The sequence below is a fragment of the Suncus etruscus genome, chromosome 13 (assembly GCF_024139225.1).
Source record: "Suncus etruscus isolate mSunEtr1 chromosome 13, mSunEtr1.pri.cur, whole genome shotgun sequence".
NCBI classification, from domain to species: domain Eukaryota; kingdom Metazoa; phylum Chordata; class Mammalia; order Eulipotyphla; family Soricidae; genus Suncus; species Suncus etruscus.
In genome coordinates, this window is record NC_064860.1 from 70,269,072 (window position 1) to 70,288,001 (window position 18,930).

Genomic DNA, 18,930 nt, shown 5'->3' on the forward strand with positions numbered 1-18,930 from the left:
GAATGCAAGAAAATAATAGCCTATTCTATAAAAGGAAATATTCCACATTCATAAGTTGTGAAAATGCTAAAAATATACAAAGAAAATAACATACAAGCATAGAACTTTGGATATGATCTTCATGGTAACCTTAAGAATAAACACAGCAGATATTTGTAACAAAAAGCAAATGGAATATAACAATAAAAGACATCTCAGTGAATACAGACTAGAAAAAAAATTAAAGAAACATTATATAAGTATTTAGATCTATATCAAATGAATTTATAATATATTATATGTATTAATTATAATATCATTAATATACAATAATATATATTTCATATAATGTTACATCTTAAAGTAGGAACAATATTAGAGAAGGTAAGATATTTGCATTGAGTACAGCCAACCTGGGTTCAGTTCTTAGTATCACATATGACCCCTGAAAAGCTTCAGGAATAATTCCTGATTACAGAGAAGGAAAGATGTCTTGAACACTGCCAAGTATGGCTCTAAAGCATGCAAAAATAACAGCAAAGCAAAATAAATATGTGATGAAAGGAAACAAAAATCTAACACTAAAGCTGTAAATAAATTAAACTTAAACATTTAAACTTTAACAATAAAATGGGACCAAAACAAAGAGAAATAACAAATAAAGATAATAGGGTAAGACAGGCATAGATAGTCGTACTGATAGAAGACAAAATCCACTTCAAGATCAGTAAGGATGAGTCTAGATGGTAATCACATATCTTTTTTATTTGGTTGTTTGTGGTTTTGGTTTTGGGGCCATACCCTGCAGCGCTCAGGGGTTACTCCTGACTCTGAGTTCAGAAACTGCTCCTGTTGAACTTGGGGACTATATGGGATGCCCTGAATCAAACTCAGGCCGACTGTGTGCAAGCCAAATGCCCCACCTCTGTGCTATCGCTCCAGCCATATATCTTGCACATATCTTGCATATGGAATGCAACACCCTGGGTTTAATCCTGGGTAGTGTATTTCCCCAAGTACAATTTTTTTCTGTTGTTAATACCAAACACAGCTGTAATGGCTTCTGTTATATTCACACTTTGAAGTATGCTCTTCAAAAATTATTCAAAGCAAACAAACAAGCAAACATAAAAAGAAAGAAAAATCCCATAGGTACTGAAAGCCAATGATTGACATTGTATTGTTATTTTATCATCAAATGATGCAATTTTCAATATATATGCTCTAAGTGAAAGATTTTTAAGTAATTTCAAATAGACCATAATGACTGTAGGAGACTTAAAAATCCACTGTCAACATTAAAAAAAAAATCAGTCCTCACATAATATCTGTAAGGAAACTTAAAGAAGACAAATACAAAGTTGGCCAAAACTGAATTTTTTCTTGAGATCTTCCACACCATAATTTAGATTCTCTTCTGAACAGCTGAACAGTTGATTGAGAATTGTTGTTGGTGGACATAAGATCATCTGAGCACTTCTTGAGATCCCCTGTTTTAAAATAAAATAATTGTGAATTTTTGAACACATGATCATAATAGACATTATAGAACTCTATGACAACCTAAATTCAAACACATACTTAGAATAATATACTATAGACTAATCAACATGCAAGATCATAAAATAAGTCTAAATTAAGATAGGAATATTGGCATTATATCACTGCTAATATATAATTGATCATAGAAGTGGAAAAATAACATTTTGGATTAAACTACATAAGTTGAATAACTAATGCAACAATCAAACTTTAAAAGATATATAAATTTTTATCAGTGCATGTGGGATAGAGAAAAAAATCAGTTATTAGTGACATCAGCATCAATATGGACTTATATCAAAAATAATAAAGATCAAATTAAACAATATAATTTTATAAACTGCAGTATAAAGCAATAATTATTCTAGTGTAAAAAGAAAATTATTAATTAGAAAATTGAATAAAATAAAAACTATAGTAAAAATATAAATTAAATCTCAATATAAAAGATCTGTGTAACCAATTGCTAAACTGAAAAGTTTGATAACACCTGTATCTAATATAATAAAAAACAAAATCATAGTATATAGGAAAAGAAAAATTTGCTCATGATAAAAACATACATTATAAAAAGGTTAGAGGAACACATGTTATAATTAAAATAAATATACAGCAATCCCACAATTATCAACATACTCAAAGAAGAAACAGAAGTATTTCTTTTCTTTTTTTTTTTTTTTTTTACTAAAATACTATCTTTATTTTCAAAGAAAACCACAGAAAATCCCAGTCAAAAGGTCACAAAACCTTTGAGAGCAAGATAGGTTGTGGTTTCCTCACGTGTGCCATCCTTTAAGGCTCTGAATTCTTTTTTTTTTTTTTTAAAGTTTAGTGCTTATTTTTAATAGGCACATTAAATATTGGGGAGATTAGAAAGAGAGTTCCTTTTGCCTAAGAAATACAGGGTTTCTCTGCCCTTGAAGTATACTGTAATGGAAATAACTAAAAGCTCCGTACATGATCTTTTATGCTCCCCTAGGTCCTTTTGTGGTGTCTGGAAATCTTCCGCTCAGTCATGGATAATAAAATCTGGTCTCTGAAACTAGAGATATTTGTATTTGCACAGGTCCTAAGATAGAGCCTAGGATGAAGTCTTTCTTTACAGTTCTAGAAGTTCTGTTCCATCACTGTTCTTTTTTTTTAATTTTTTTCTCTTTATTTGAATATCTTGATTACATAAATGATTGTGATAAGGTTTCAGTCATATAAAGATCACCCCTCTTCACCAGTGCAACATTCCCGCCACCAAAGTCCCAAATCTCCCTCCATCCCACCCCACCCCCACCTGCACTCCAGACAGGCTTTCCAGTTCCCTCATTCATTCACTTGATTATGGTAGTTCTCAGTGTAGTTATTTCTATAACTGTGCTCACCACTCTTGTGGTGAGCTTCATGGAGTGAGCTGGTGTTCCAGCTCTCCTCTAATTGTCTCTGAGGATTGTTACAAAAATGACTTTTATTTTTCTTAAAACCCATAGATGAGTGAGACTATTCTGCGTCTCTCTCTCCCCCTCTGACTTATTTCACTGAGCATGATAGATTCCATGTACATCCATGTATAGGAAAATTTCATGACTTCATCTCTCCTGATGGCTGCATAGTATTCCATTGTGTATATGTACCACAGTTTCTTTAGCCATTCGTCTGTTGAAGGGCATCTTGGTTGGTTCCAGAGCCTGGCTATTGTGAATAGTGCTGCAATAAATATAGGTGTGAGGAAGGGGTTTTTGTATTGTATTCTTGTGCTCCTAGGGTATATCCCTAGGAGTGGAATAGCTGGGTCGAATGGGAGCTCAATTTCCAGTTTTTGAAGAAACCTCCATATCGCTTTCCATAGAGGCTGTACTAGACAGCATTCCCACCAGCAGTGGATAAGAGTTCCTTTCTCTCCACATCCCCACCAGCACTGATTGTTCTCATTCTTTGTGATGTGCGCCAATCTCTGTGGTGTGAGGTGGTATCTCATCGTTGTTTTGATTTGCATCTCTCTGATGATTAGTGACGAGGAGCATTTTTTCATGTGTCTTTTGGCCATTTGTATTTCTTTTTTATCAAAGTGTCTGTTCATTTCTTCTCCCCATTTTTTGATGGGATTAGATGTTTTTTTTTTTTTTTTTTGTAAAGTTCTGTCAGTGCCCTGTATATTTTGGATATTAGCCCCTTATCTGAAGGATGTTGGGTGAATAGTTTATCCCACTGGGTGTGTGACTCTTGTATCCTGGGCACTATTTCTTTTGAGGTGCAGAATCTTCTCAGTTTAATGTATTCCCATCTGTTAATCTCTGCTTCCACTTGTTTGGAAAGTGCAGTTTCCTCCTTGAAGATACCTTTAGTCTCAATGTCATGGAGTGTTTTACCGACATGTTGTTCTATATACCTTATGGTATCTGGTCTGATATCAAGGTCTTTAATCCATTTGGATTTTACCTTCGTACATGATGTTAACTGGGGGTCTATGTTCGCTTTTTTGCAAGTCGCTAACCAGTTCTGCCAGCACCACTTGTTGAAGAGATTTTCTCTGCTCCACTTAGGATTTCTGATGAATGCTGATGCAAAGATCTTCAACAAAATCCTGTCAAATAGGATCCAATGCATCATCAAGAAGATCATACACTACGACCAAGTAGGCTTCATCCCAGGAATGCAAGGATGGTTTAACATCTGTAAATCTATTAACATCATACACAACATCAACAACAAGAAAAATAAAAATCACATGATCATATCAATAGATGCAGAGAAAGCATTTGATAAGGTCCAACACCCATTCTTGATCAAAACTCTCAGCAAGATGGGAATGGAAGGGACCTTTCTCAATCTAGTTGAAGCCATCTACCACAAGCCAATGGCAAATATTATCCTCAATGGAGAAAAACTAAAAGCCTTTCCTCTAAATTCAGGTACAAGACAAGGCTGTCCGCTCTCACCACTCCTCTTCAACATAGTACTGGAAGTTCTTGCTATAGCGATCAGGCAAGAAAAAGATATCAAGGGAATTCAGATAGGAAAGGAAGAAGTCAAGCTCTCATTGTTTGCAGATGACATGATATTCTACTTAGAAAACCCTAAAGACTCTACCAAAAAGCTTCTAGAAACAATAGATTCATATAGCAAGGTGGCAGGCTACAAAATCAACCTACAGAAATCAATGGCCTTTTTATACACCAATAATAATAGGGAAGAGATGGAAGTCAGGAAGGCAATCCCATTCACAATAGTGCCACACAAACTCAAATATCTTGGAGTCAACTTGACCAAAGACGTGAAGGACCTATACAAAGAAAACTATAAAGCCCTGCTCCAAGAAATAAGAGAGGACACACGGAAATGGAAACACTTACCCTGCTCATGGCTTGGCAGGATTAACATCATTAAAATGGCAATACTCCCCAAAGCATTATACAGATTTAATGCGATCCCCTTAAAAATACACATGACATTCTTTAAAGAAGTGGATCAAACACTTATGAAGTTCATCTGGAACAATAAACATCCTCGAATAGCTAAAGCACTCCTAGGGAAAAGGAAAATGGGAGACATTACTTTCCCCAACTTTAAACTGTACTACAAAGCAATAGTTATTAAAACAGCATGGTATTGGAATAAAGACAGACCCTCAGATCAGTGGAATAGGCTTGAGTTCTCAGAAGTATTTCTTATAAGAAAAAAATAGCACCAGGATGTTGAACCTAGATAAGACTCAGCTAACGTATTGTTCAAAAATAAGAAAATAAAATAAACCTTAATTAAAAAAGAAATTTAAACTATCACTTTTTGCAGGTGACCTGAAATATCAATGCAAAATTCTAAATGGTTCCACTATAAAACAACACAAAACAATAAATATACATTGTGTAAGTATATCATTCTAAAAACAAGTATGCAAAAACAGATATTGTAAACAAAAATTTTAGAACAAAAATTAAAAAAGTCCCATTTGCAACTGTTTCATGGATAATCAAGGTCTCATCACCAAATTAACATAAGATGCATATGGTAAACACAGCAAATCTATGTAATTTTTAAAAAATATTTTGGAGTGAAATCAAATGAATGAATGAAGCCTTGCCTTGTTGAATTCATTCATCTTTGATGTCAAATGATTTCTAATTACAAATAGGTAGAAACTGGTTGTTATTCAATGCCAATAATGGAATATTCCTCCTAATTTAATTAACAAAGTTATTAGAAACAATTAAACAAATATGAATTGTAATATTGGCAATTTATGAGTAAATTTTTATATTTTTTGCATTTTTATAAGTTTAACCAAAAGTAAAATTGGTATTGCATTTTGCAATGGTATATTTATACACATCATACAATTTCACTGTCAAATGATTAGCAATAGGCATGGCACAGTGATAGGACATTTGCCTTGCATGAACTAACCTTTGACAGACTGCTGTTTGATAATCAGGCGTCCCATGTGGTCCCCCAATACAGAAGAGATTTCTGAGTGCATAGCCAAGAGTAACCCCTGAGTGTCACTGGTTGTGGCCCCAAAACCATTGTATATATATATATATATATATATATATATACATATATATGTATATATGTATGTACGTATGTATATATGTATGTATATATATACATACATATATACATACGTACATACATATATACATATATATATATGTATATATATATATATCATAGGCAAACTGCTTAATGGCAATGAAATAAAAAATAATCAGAAAAGATTGCAATGTTTTTATGCTCCAGACATATGCACCTGTAAATAATTCAATGTTTTTTATTTCTCTTTGTGATATCTATGGTTCTTCCTAGCTATGTGTTCAAATGCTGGAGGATAATATGTTGTGCCAGGAACCTTTGTGCTCCAGGAACCTTTTTTGCTCTATGGTTCCAACAGTTAAAGGTGTTTATTTTTATAAAATTATTATCTATTTATTTTATATTGAGTCATCTTAAATTACATAGTTAAAAATATAATTGTGATGAAGTTTTAGGGGAAAAATTTCTAACACAAATTCTTTCACCAGAATTCACTACTCTCAATATCTACAATTTTCCAAAATGTTAAGATTTTGTTGTTTTGTTGTTGTTTTGGGTTTTACATGACGGCGTTCAGAGGTTACTCCTGGCTCTGTACTCCGAAATTTGCCTCTGACAATCTTTGGAGACCATATGGGGTGCAGACAATCCATCTCATGGGTTGGCTGCATACAAGACTAACGCCCTGCAGCTGTGCTATCTCTCTGCTCTCCCCTACTTTTTTTTTTTTTTTGGCTTTGGACTCACCCGATGGTGCTCAGGGATTACTCTCCTGGATCTGTGCAGAGAAAGCTTACTCCAGGCTTTGGGGATCATAGGGGATTCTGGGGATCTAACCCTGGTCAGCCACATGTAAGGCAAACACCCTACGTACTGTGCTATGTCATAGGCCCCAAAAGTTAGGCTTTTTGAAATAAACAGTTCAATCAAAATCTAATCTAATATTAACATTCAATTTACCTAATAAAATAGTATACTTAAAAAGGTAAGTTTAAGTTGACCATTTTTCTATAAGCAGTGTTCATAAAGAAAAGGAATATATTTTATTCTAGGTAAGAAAGATAGATATCAAAGAAAAGTGTACTGAGAAAACGTTGACAGGAACTATTTAGCTGTCCTACTGTTCTTGAGATAGTTATTCATAATGTAGAAAATACCCTTTAGCTAAGATTTATAAAAATATAATGTTTAATGATATTTAAAAATAAATATGGATTTAGAGCAGAACTCTAATTTCAAGTATGTCTTCATATTTTGTAATCAGCCCACTCATTTTTCAATTAGTTGAGGTTGCACAGTTTCATTTAATATTTGAATTATGCAGTTTAATCAAAGTAAAAAGAAACATACTAAAATGTGTTCAAAGGGATAAAAAAAATTAATTGCAATTTAGAATGGAACATTTAAAAAAAATGTCCTCTTGCAGCCCAGGACATTAAAATATTTGAGTTTAAATTTGAAGTCATTCATTTGAAACTTACAAAGTATGCCAACATTAGAGATATTAAATAATGACATTGTTCATGTATTGCTTGACAATGTCTACTTTAATTTATATATTTTTAAATAGGATTCTGATGTCATAACACAATTGAAAAAATAATAAATAGGATAACATTGAAAATTATTTAAGATGTCACAATGGATATTTTATTATAACTAATGGTTCAAATAGTCTACAACATCTGAAAATGTGCAGTAATTAAAATTATCACAAAACCAATGGATGTGCATTGGGTTTTAATAGAATACTTATATGAGTTTCTGTGCTAGAAATTTCATACGTATAGTTACACTTTTATTTTTCAGTAACATATGAATACAATTTTAGTTTATTTTTTTAATGTTAAGATTTTAGTTACAAAGCTTTTCCTGTTGTACAGAAACTAAAAATGTTGTTGCTATCTCCATGTAACTGGCAGACATGGGTGGATGCCCCATACACACAGCTAGCCTCATTACAGCAAGAATATTACACAAAACCTAACAACTTTTTTCTGACAATTTTGCTGGGATATAATCCCAAAGCCTGGTTGTGGATTTCCAACAGGGTCTAAGTGAAGGAAAGCAGAATGTCATAGAAATATACTTTGGTTCTTTGGGTAAGTGGGTATCTGGGTGTTTAAGCGATTTTTTTTATTGTTTCTTGATCATAGCGACTTTTACTTTTTTTAGAACAGCTACCAAAACTCCCTGCGAGCTGTCCAACCAATACTGAATAGTTCTGTTTTTGCAGTTTAAAAAGGATCGTAATCATTTTCTCCTTCATCATCTGTTTCTCTCTTCCTCTTTTCACCTTTCCAGCTTTCTTACTTCTCTTCCTCTTCATCCTCATCTTCATCCTCATCCTCATTTTCTTCAACAACTACTCCATCTTGCCCGAATTCTTTTTCCTCTCTAATGACTTCATTTTCATCTTTATTCCCTTCTACATCTTCATTGTCATCATCTTCATCATCAAACTCATCTCACATTCCAGTCCTCTTCATCCTCCTCCTTTTCATCTCCACCATCTACCTCAGTGTCTGAATCAGGAGCTTGTCTATCATCTCGGTCATAACTATTAAGATTGGTCAGCTGGGGCTAGAGGTTAAAGATACTCTCTCAGTAGTCATTCAAGTTAGTAAATTCCTAGTTAAACAGATCCAAGCTTCTCAGATACCCCAACATTTTCAAAGGTTCTAAGGTGCTGATATCTTTCAGCTTATTTCCACTTAAGTTTAGATGTGTAAGATTTACTCCATATAATATTGTGATGGAAACACATTTAACAAGTTTACAACTTATTGAAAAGGAATGATAAAGCTGTACATGAAATGAGACAATGCATGAGTATTGAAGTAATTGTGGAAATTAAGAAGCAAAGAATAAAAAATGATTCATTATTTAAACATATAAATTTAATTTAAGCTCAAAACCTAACTTAAAAACCACATTATTATTTGCAGATATAAATTTAATTTCAGCTCAAGACCTAACTTATTTTACACATTATTTTAGCAATTTCTACAGACATTATTTTATTTTCATTAATTATTAATAATGCTTACTACATATATTTAAGTATAAGCTGAGTTTTGCATCACAAAATTTGTGCTGAAAATTCCGAACTTGGCTAATAATACTAGGTCATACAGTTTATTTGATTTGGGTGATTCGGTGCACATACTAAATCAAATGTAGGTAGTCTCTATTCGTCTTCTGCCATCTGCTGGAAGTGGCGGTGCTTCAGCCTAGTCCACAAGTTGTGGTTGAACTGAAGAGGTAGGTGGCTGAACTGAACTGTATGCCACTGAACTATTTAACCCACAATATTCTGTGCTTGTATGAGACCTATGGAAATGATGATGATATCTGCAAACAGTGGTGATTACAATGTCTATGTTGATACCTCACATCAGATACAGCTGAAGCTCTGTTTAGACATACAGATGATGAAGAGGAGGAATTCAGTTTTGAAGGATTTTAACCTTTGTGATTTAGCTTGATTACTTGCTTTATTATGGTTTTCTGCACTTTATTTAAAGTTTTAAAGTTATTGTTGCTACTTTACAGGGCCTTTTAGTAATAAATATTGAAAAACATTTCACCTACTGATTTCTCAATTATTGTAATTATTTTGGGTATATATTTTTATTTTTGAAATTTCATCAGTGGCTGCTGCATTTTCCACCTAAGCTTATACTCATGACACTAGATTTTCCCAGTTTTTAGAGTAAAATTAGGGGAAAGGTTTATACTAGGGTTGGCTTATACTCAAGTATATATGGTATATTTGATCAGTTATCATTTATAAATATTAATAGTAGAACTTAGTGTCTTCACATGGGAGCATTTTTGCCATTCAATAATCTTTATTTTACTTCATATTAAGTGTTTTATCATGACATATACAAGTATCAACTTCAACATTTATCATACAAACAGATGGGTTTCTAAACACTATGCTCAATCCCTAAACTGATATATGACTAAGCTAATGGCTGTAATTATTTTTATTTTCTTTTTTGGGTCCACACCTAGAGATGCTCAGGAGTTACTCATGGCTTTGCACTCAGAAATTTTTTCTGGCAGGCTTTAGGGACCATATGGGATATCAGGAATCCAACTAGGTTCCATTCTGGGTTAGCTGTGTTCAAGGTAAATGCTCTACTTCTGTGCAATATCTCCAGCCCCATATGTTTTATTTTATGTCTATTGATATCACTAGTATAGTCATTGTGTAATTAGTGCACTTGCTTATTTATTGTTATAGCCACAGAAATGTAATAGTTTATAAAATTATTAAATAAATATATACATTGTTAACTTTAACCTTAGGTTTAATACAACTCAAAATTAAAAAAAACATTAAAATACATGGATAAGTAAAATATTTCTTTCTAGTGATTTTTTGTAATTATCATCCAAATAATCTTGGTAATATTAATGTTTTCATCATTTGCCTTGACTTCAATACACAACTGCAAAAGGTATTATTTGGAGTGGTTGTCAGATTGCAATTTATAAGACATTTAGAAAAGGTAGGTCTGTTTCAAAAGTAGGAAGGTGCTAGCTGGGTTTTCAAGCATTTTTAAACTTTGATTTCTTTTGTGAATGGTTATTTTAAGTGTGTAAGTGAACTTGTTCTGGTCCTAATTTTGGTGTTAAATTTTATATATGTAAGAAATAAATTATATCTATTCTATAAACATTAACAAACATAAAATAGAAGTCTGATTTGTATCCTTCTATGTGGCAATATAATTCCAAAGATTGATTTTATATTTATGTTTGTAATGCTGGAGTTTTTTGATAAAAATATTAAAAAATGATGTAGAGTTTTATGGGATCAGAGCCATAGCATGTTTACTTTGCACACAGTCAACCCTGGTCCAATCCCCACATTTCATATGCTACCCTATGTGCCTGCCAAGATTAGTCTTAGAGCCAGGAGTAGTCCCAAACAGAGCTGTCAGGTGTGCCCCCAAATAAAGCAAATAAAAAAGCTAAAAATAAAGAACAATATTTATCATAACAATCAAGGAAGAAGTTACCTGAGTTTCTACAGCAACGATTATTTCAAATTGAAAATAGAGAAAATAAATTAATCCTTCTGAAAATGTTCTTTGCTTCAGTATAAATATTGCATTTTTAACTACAAATATTATCAAACAGGTTTCTTCTTAAATGTGCCTCCATTGTTTTGAAGAATTAGATTAAAACAAAATTAGATAGAACTAGGAGCTTGTTAAAATGTGTGTTTAGATTAATCCTATTTTTTAAGTTTAAATGAAACAGGAACAAAGACAAACTTAGCAAACAAAATAAAAAATTATGCAAATAAAAAGAATAATGATATTATACGTAAAACTTTCTTTATATAAATATGGTTTGATAGTATTATTTGTTATCAGTATAATTCTCTCATGTGTAAGAAAATGATGCTAAGTTTTGGTGGGGAGAGGTTTGCCAACACCTAGTAGTGCTCTGGGCTGAATTCTTGTTATCTGCTCAAGGACCACTCCTGACATTGAATGGTAGACTAGAAGTTATGCTGATAATATAACCGTTATCAGTAGCTTGCAATGCAAGTATCTATCTTAAACTTGATGCTATTTTTCTGGACTTAGACCTTGATTCTTATGTAAAAAGCACATATAAATCTATTTTCTCCTATTAATGTTAATTCAGTGTCTTCTGTGCAAGTAGAATACAGATAAAGTAAACATGAACATGTTAGGAATTTTTTTTATTTACTGTTATTCTTCATAATGTCTCCTAAAAAATTTCTAACACACTTATGTTATATATATTGATAGTTTAAATACCACGAATGATAGTAACCTTCACCATAATGAACTATATCAATGCATAAGTGGGTGAAGAAAAATAAAATTTAAATAAATTGTATATATGTATTCAATAAAATATATTGCATAAAAATCACAATGCTGATGAAATAGAAAACAGAAAATATAACAAGTTTCTTCTAATAATACAATGATTTTAAGAAAGAAATTAAACAAAAGTAGAGATGAGAACAGCTTCAACATTTGGAAAATTTAGACTCTATTGCTAAATAATTATTGGATCTAAGATAAAACAAATAATTTTTCTAAACAACAGAATAAATTTAATAATTTTAAAAAGACATGATCCCAAAAAACAAAGAAGGAAGGAAAGAGTAAAAATTATAGTATAAGTAATTGATATTGAAGTCAAGAAAATAATACAATGGGTCAATGACATCTGAGTTTATTTTTTAAAGATCAAATTAAAGATGAATCATTAGATATAGATTATAGAGAAAGGGGTAAAAACAACATAAATAAAACAAATTGCAGTAGATATATTTAAAAATATAAACAAACAGTATAAAAGACTATAAATGGCACATAGTCAATGATAAACTCTGTCATTAAACTGGAGAATATTAAAGAAATAGTTAAATTCTTAGAATAAGACTATTAGCAAGATTGAAATAAGAAGTAGTAAAAAATATGAACAGAAAAATGCTTAAGGAAATTGAAATTATATTGAAAAACATCCACAGAACAATGCCTAAGTCTAAATAGGTTTATTGCCAAGTTTAAACAAATTTTCAGAAAAGAATGCCTGCTTTTACTAGTCAAGCTTTTACAAAATACTAAACAAACATTAGGAAACATCCTAATAAATTCTATGATGTGCTACTATATTACCCCATCAAATAAAATTAGAAGCATATTCATTATGAAAAGTAGTATAAAATTTCTCAACAAAATCTTAGCAAAATGCACCCAGCAATATAACAAAAACTTGATAGTTTAATCACATTGGATTAATCTTGGGGCTACAGGAATGGTTCAATATACACAAATCACCTAATTTAATATACTAGTAACAGAGGAAAAGATACAAATTACACAATGATTATAATGGGTATAAAAACTTTTAAAAATGTTTAGCACAATATGTTATAAAATATCAACAAATAAGAATAAAATGTCTCTGCAAGATAATAATGATAATTTATAAATACACTCAATAGCAAAATCAGCAACAACAAATGAGTTCATTCTATGTTCAACACAAGGCATATAATGTTCATTTTCAACATTATTTCTTGGATGTCTTCATCACAACTATTTTGTAAAGAAAAAAATCAAAATTGGAAATCAAGGTAACCTATCATTTGCATATGACATGACCATATGTGTATCATAGAAGATACTAAAGATCACTAAAATATCTTGTCAACAATAAAATAATATTTATTTACAGGAAACAAAAATTGTTATAATTATATATGCAATTGACACATATATGAGAAAAATTTATACATGTAGCATTTAGAGTTCCAAATCATAAAATTATGGTGAATCATTTTTTTAAAAAGATATAATAAAAATCACATGATCATATCAATAGATGCAGAGAAAGCATTTGATAAGGTCCAACACCCATTCTTGATCAAAACTCTCAGCAAGATGGGAATGGAAGGAACCTTTCTCAATATAGTTAAGGCCATCTACCACAAGCCAGTGGCAAATATTATCCTCAATGGAGAAAAACTAAAAGCCTTCCCTCTAAATTCTGACACAAGACAAGGCTGTCCTCTCTCACCACTCCTATTCAACATAGCACTGGAAGTACTTGCTATAGCGATTAGGCAAGAAAAAAATATCAAGGAAATCCAGATAGAAAAGGAAGAAGTCAAGCTCTAATTGTTTGCAGATGACATGATACTCTACTTAGAAAACCCTAAAGACTCTACCAAAAAGCTTCTAGAAACAATAGACTCATATAACAAGATGGCAGGCTACAAAATTAACACACAAAAATCAAAGAACTTTTCAGGGGTCTCAAACTCAATTTACCTGGGGGTTGCAGGAGGCTAATTCGGGGTAATCATTGAGTGAAAAGTCAGTAGTAAGCCTTGAACATTGGAGGGTGTGACCCAAACAACTAAAACAAAACAAAACAAAAGATATTCCTCTAGGGCAGGGCTACAAAATGTTGTATGGAGGGCAGCAATGGCCCTTGGGCAGCGACTTTGAGACCCCTGCTATACACCAATAGTAATAAGAAAGAAATGGACATTAAGAAAACAACCCCATTTACAATAGTGCCACACAAACTCAAATATCTTGGAATCAACTTGACTAAAAATGTGAAGGACCTATACAAAGAAACTATAAAACTCTGCTCCAAGAAAGAAGAGAGGACACGCAGAAATGGAAACACATACCCTACTTCTGCATTGGCAGGATTAACATCATCAAAATGGCAATACTCCTCAAAGCATTGGACAAAATTAATGTGATCCCTCTAAAGATACCTGTGACATTTTTAAAAGAAGTGGATCAGGCACTTTTGAACTTCATTTGGAATAGTAAACACCCTAGAATAGCTAAAGCAATCATTGGAAAAAAGACTATGGGAGGAATTACTTTCCCCAACTTTAAAATGTACTACAAAGCAATAGTTATCAAAACAGCATGGTACTGGAATAAGGACAGGCCCTCAGATTAGTGGAATAGACTTGAATGCTCAAAGTATGTTCCACAGACACAAAATCACCTAATTTTTCATAAAGTGTTGGTGTAGATACCTAAGACCCACCCATTTCTGGGAGGGGTCTTGGAAACCAGACAGTAGGTGTAACCTTACCTGCAAGACCCTCCCATTCCTGGGAGGGGTCTTGGAAAAGTTAGATAAGGCTGGGACTGAGGGAATTCGGCCCTTTTGGCTGTTTCCTTTGGCCCTGAAGATGGCTGACGTGAGTTAAGACGCAGGGCTAGCCAAGAATGGCTGAATGCTTAAAAGGTTATGAGTAGGCCACACACATGTGGTGGATAGGGCATGAATAAAGTTGTTGCTTCCTGACGCCTGCCTGTGAGTGAGTGATTACGCCGATTACCTGGGCCTGGAACCCGCTGGCTAAATGGGGATGCAGAGCCACGTGGCCTGGGATGGCAGAAAGAAATCCATCGCCATCCACCGCCATCCAGCCCCATCTTTAATTATGTAATGCAAGAATAAAGTAGCAAGAAATCCTAAATGGAGCATAGAATGCCTCTTCAACAAGAGGTGTTGGCACAACTGGCTAGCCACTTGCAAAAAATTGAACTTAGACCCCACGCTAACGTCATGTATGAAGGTAAAATCCAAATGAATTAAAGACCTCAATGTCAGACTCGAAACCATAAGATATATAGAAAAACGTTTAGGAAAAACAATCCAGGACATTGAGACTACAGGCATATACAAGGAGGAAACTGCACTCTCCAAGCAAGTGAAAGCAGAGATTAACAGATGGAAATACATTAAGATGAAAAGCTTCTGCACCTCAAAAAAAATAGTGCCCAGGATACAAGAGTCACCCACCCAGTGGGAGAAACTATTCACCCAATACCCATCAGATAAGGGGCTAATCTCCAAAATATACAAGGCACTGACAGAAATTTACAAGAAAAATATCTAATCCCATCAAAAAATGGGGAGAAGAAATGGACAGACACTTTGACAAAGAAGAAATACAAATAGCCAAAAGATACATAAAAAACTGCTCCACATCACTAATCATCAGAGAGATGCAAATCAAAACAACTATGAGGTACCACCTCACAACCCAGAGAATAGCACACATCACAAAGAATGAGAACAGTGTTAGCAGGGATGTGGAGAGAAAGGAACTCTTATCCACTGCTGGTGGGAGTGCCGTCTAGCTCAACCTTTATGGAAAGCGATATGGAGATTCCTCCAAAAACTGGAAATCGAACTCCCATATGATCCAGCTATACCACTCCTAGGAATATACCCTAGGAACACAAAAATACAATACAAAAAACCCTTCCATACACCTATATTCATTGCAGCACTATTTACCATAGCAAGACTCTGGAAACAACCAAGATGCCCTTCAACAGATGAATGGCTAAAGAAACTGAGGTACATATACACAATGGAATATTATGCAGCTGTCAGGAGAGATGAAGTCATAAAATTTTCCTTTACATGGATGTACATGGTATATTTTATACTGAATAAAATAAGTCAGAGAGAGAGAGAGAGAAACTCAGAATGGCCTTACTCACCTATGGATTTCAAGAAAACTGAAAGACATTCTTGCTATAATAATTTTTAGACATAAAAGAGAGAAGGGCTGGAAGTTACAGCTCTCCTCATGAAGCTCACCACAAACAGGGATGTGTTTAGTTAGAGAAATAACTACATTTTGAACTATCCTAATAATGACAACGTTATAGAAAGCCTGTCTAGATTACAGGTGGGGGTTGGGTGTGAGCAGGGAAATTTGGGACATTGGTGATGGGAATGTTGCACTGGTGATGGGTGGTGTTCTTTACATGACAGAAACCCAAACAGAATCATGTATGTAATCAAGGTGTTTAAAGAAAATATAAAATAAAAAATAAAAGGAAGCTGAGAAAATAAAAAAAAATTTTTTTTTCAATTACTTCTTGATGGCTACATTACTAAAATAGAACATAAATATTTCTGTTTTTGTTTAGTTTGGGATTACAACAAGCTGTGTTCAAAGCTCATTGTTGGTTTTGTTCTTAGGCATAACTCCTGATGATTTGGAGAACTAAATAATGTGTTGGGGATAGAGAATGGATCAGCCTCATCAAGGCAAGTGCTTGTTTACTGTACAACCCTTTGACCACAGAAAAATACTATGTGTCCAAAGATCAAAATAAATAAACATACATAATTTCATCCTTCTCATAGCATTGATCAGATTGAGCTAAATTAACATAAAATTACAATAAAAATTAAGGACTTAGTCCATGCTAAAGTTTTTATGGAGTCTATAGAGATATAAAAGAGTTAAGACACTTGCCTTGAAAATAGTCAAGTCTTGTTTTAACTTCTGTACCACTCATGGTCTCTTGAGAACTAGCACAAGTGATTCTTCATTGTACACAGTTGACAATATTTGAACCTGAGTGACACATATACTCCCTCAAGAATGGTCCCTCAAGAACCACCACAAATGGTTGTGAAAACAGAGCAAGAAATAAAAGCTGAATAATCTCAAATACTACAACTATTCTCTTCAACCAATAATATAAATAATAATTGCCATAAAAATTAAAGAGAGGGTTTTTGACAGATAGCCTAAGCTCAATAAATTTTCCAACTTGACCCTCTGTCCTTCATCTTGTAGAAAAAGAGCTTGAACCTGTACTTTGATTGCATGTGTAAATTACAACCTATCTTATTGAATAATTATTTTATTTACAGATGAAAATAAACCATAAGAAAATAATATTCACATACATAAGCAATAATTTCAAAATTCACCAAATAGAGAATTAGGATTTCGATATATACTTTAAAATTAGACACTCAGTTATACAAAAGCATATTAGAAGCTGTTTATCATCACCAATAATATAAAATTGCAAACGTAATCACAATGAGATATAAGCTTACTCCAACTAGAATTCTTTTTAGAGTTAAGAAAAGTAATTGTTTGCAAGTTATATGGGGAAATAGAAACACATTATGCTGTAGAAAAGTAAATGGGCCTGAGGGAAATAATATATAGACTTTTAAAAATAATTATCATGTGATCTATTATACTTCTGGGTATTTATTAAGAAAATAAAATAAAAATTAACAAAACAAAAATTATTAGAAAATAGACACAGTTGAAAATAAAAGGTTACAAATTGAGATGTTGAATCTATTTGTAATTATTCTAAAAAGAACTGTATAGATAATCATTTTATTAAAATAAAATTTAGGTTTTCTAAATGGTATGGCCAAAGAAAAAGGATGGTGTTAATTTCAGAACTTCCATCTTGGTGTCTCTGAACTAAAGAGCTAGGTAGAATAAATAAGATAGACTAAGATAATAAAAAAATTTCATAGATAATATACAATTGGTTAGGACTTTAATTTTAAAAATATTATGAAAAATAATCAGAAAATCATACTGGGTGGTTGTGGACTTGAGAGACAGCACAGGGCTAAGAAAGCTTCTTTAGCATGTGTTCAAACAATTTTAATGTTCACTATGAATGAACCCTGAACACAAAATCAGGAGAAGGTTCCCTGACTCAACAACCTCCCCCAAACACACCACTACATTTAAAAATGCTTAAAAAGAGCATTAGGATCTAAAAATGTAGCTTAAAAACAATATAATCTTTATATGATTTGGGGGAAGAACCTGTAACATATTTGAGAAAAAAAAATCAAAAGTAAAATATATCTGAAGGGAAATGAAGCTGTATGCAGGAAAACTAGTAGAGTAAAACCATCAGACTTAAGTTAAATATTTAAAATTGTCCCATCACTTGGAATAAGATATGATTGTTCAGATATTAATATTCAGTGTAAAATTACTAGTCAAATCTCAATAAGATAGATACAAATATTATAAAGCATAGATACAAATATTATAAAGCAGACACTGAAGCAGACTGAGGTATAAAAAATAACTAGTAGGAGCAATAAATTTTCTATTTATATCTAGTATAACCAATAGTTTTTAGGAAAAATACATTATAAAATTATATTAAAATATTTATATATTTTGAATAGTTTTAGCCATTCTATAATTGTATTCTGATAAAAAGGGACATGGGAATATTTCTTCAAAAGTTGATATTAGATTAATATATGTGTAAGGTTGATAAGCTTTTACTTACTAGCATTTCCAGTTTTTAATGTTTCATTGATAATAGCTTATCAGTATTTATTAAAAGCCTTATTTTACAAAATTTCAACACAACGTAACCAGAGCGGTGGCTCAAGTAGTACAGGGTCTGTCTTGCCCGCACTAGCCTAGGACAAATGGCAGTTCAATCCCCTGGTGTCCCATATGGTCCCCCAAGGCAGGAGTGATTTCTAAGTGCATAGCCAGGAATATCTCCTGAGCATCACTGGGCG

General features: G+C 32.7%; 1 pseudogene; it reads right to left on the reverse strand.

The window, feature by feature from the left end:
* Positions 1 to 8,279: 8,279 nt before the first annotated feature.
* LOC126025840 (acidic leucine-rich nuclear phosphoprotein 32 family member B-like) overlaps positions 8,280 to 18,930 on the reverse strand; it is a 71,087-nt pseudogene continuing 60,436 nt past the window's right edge.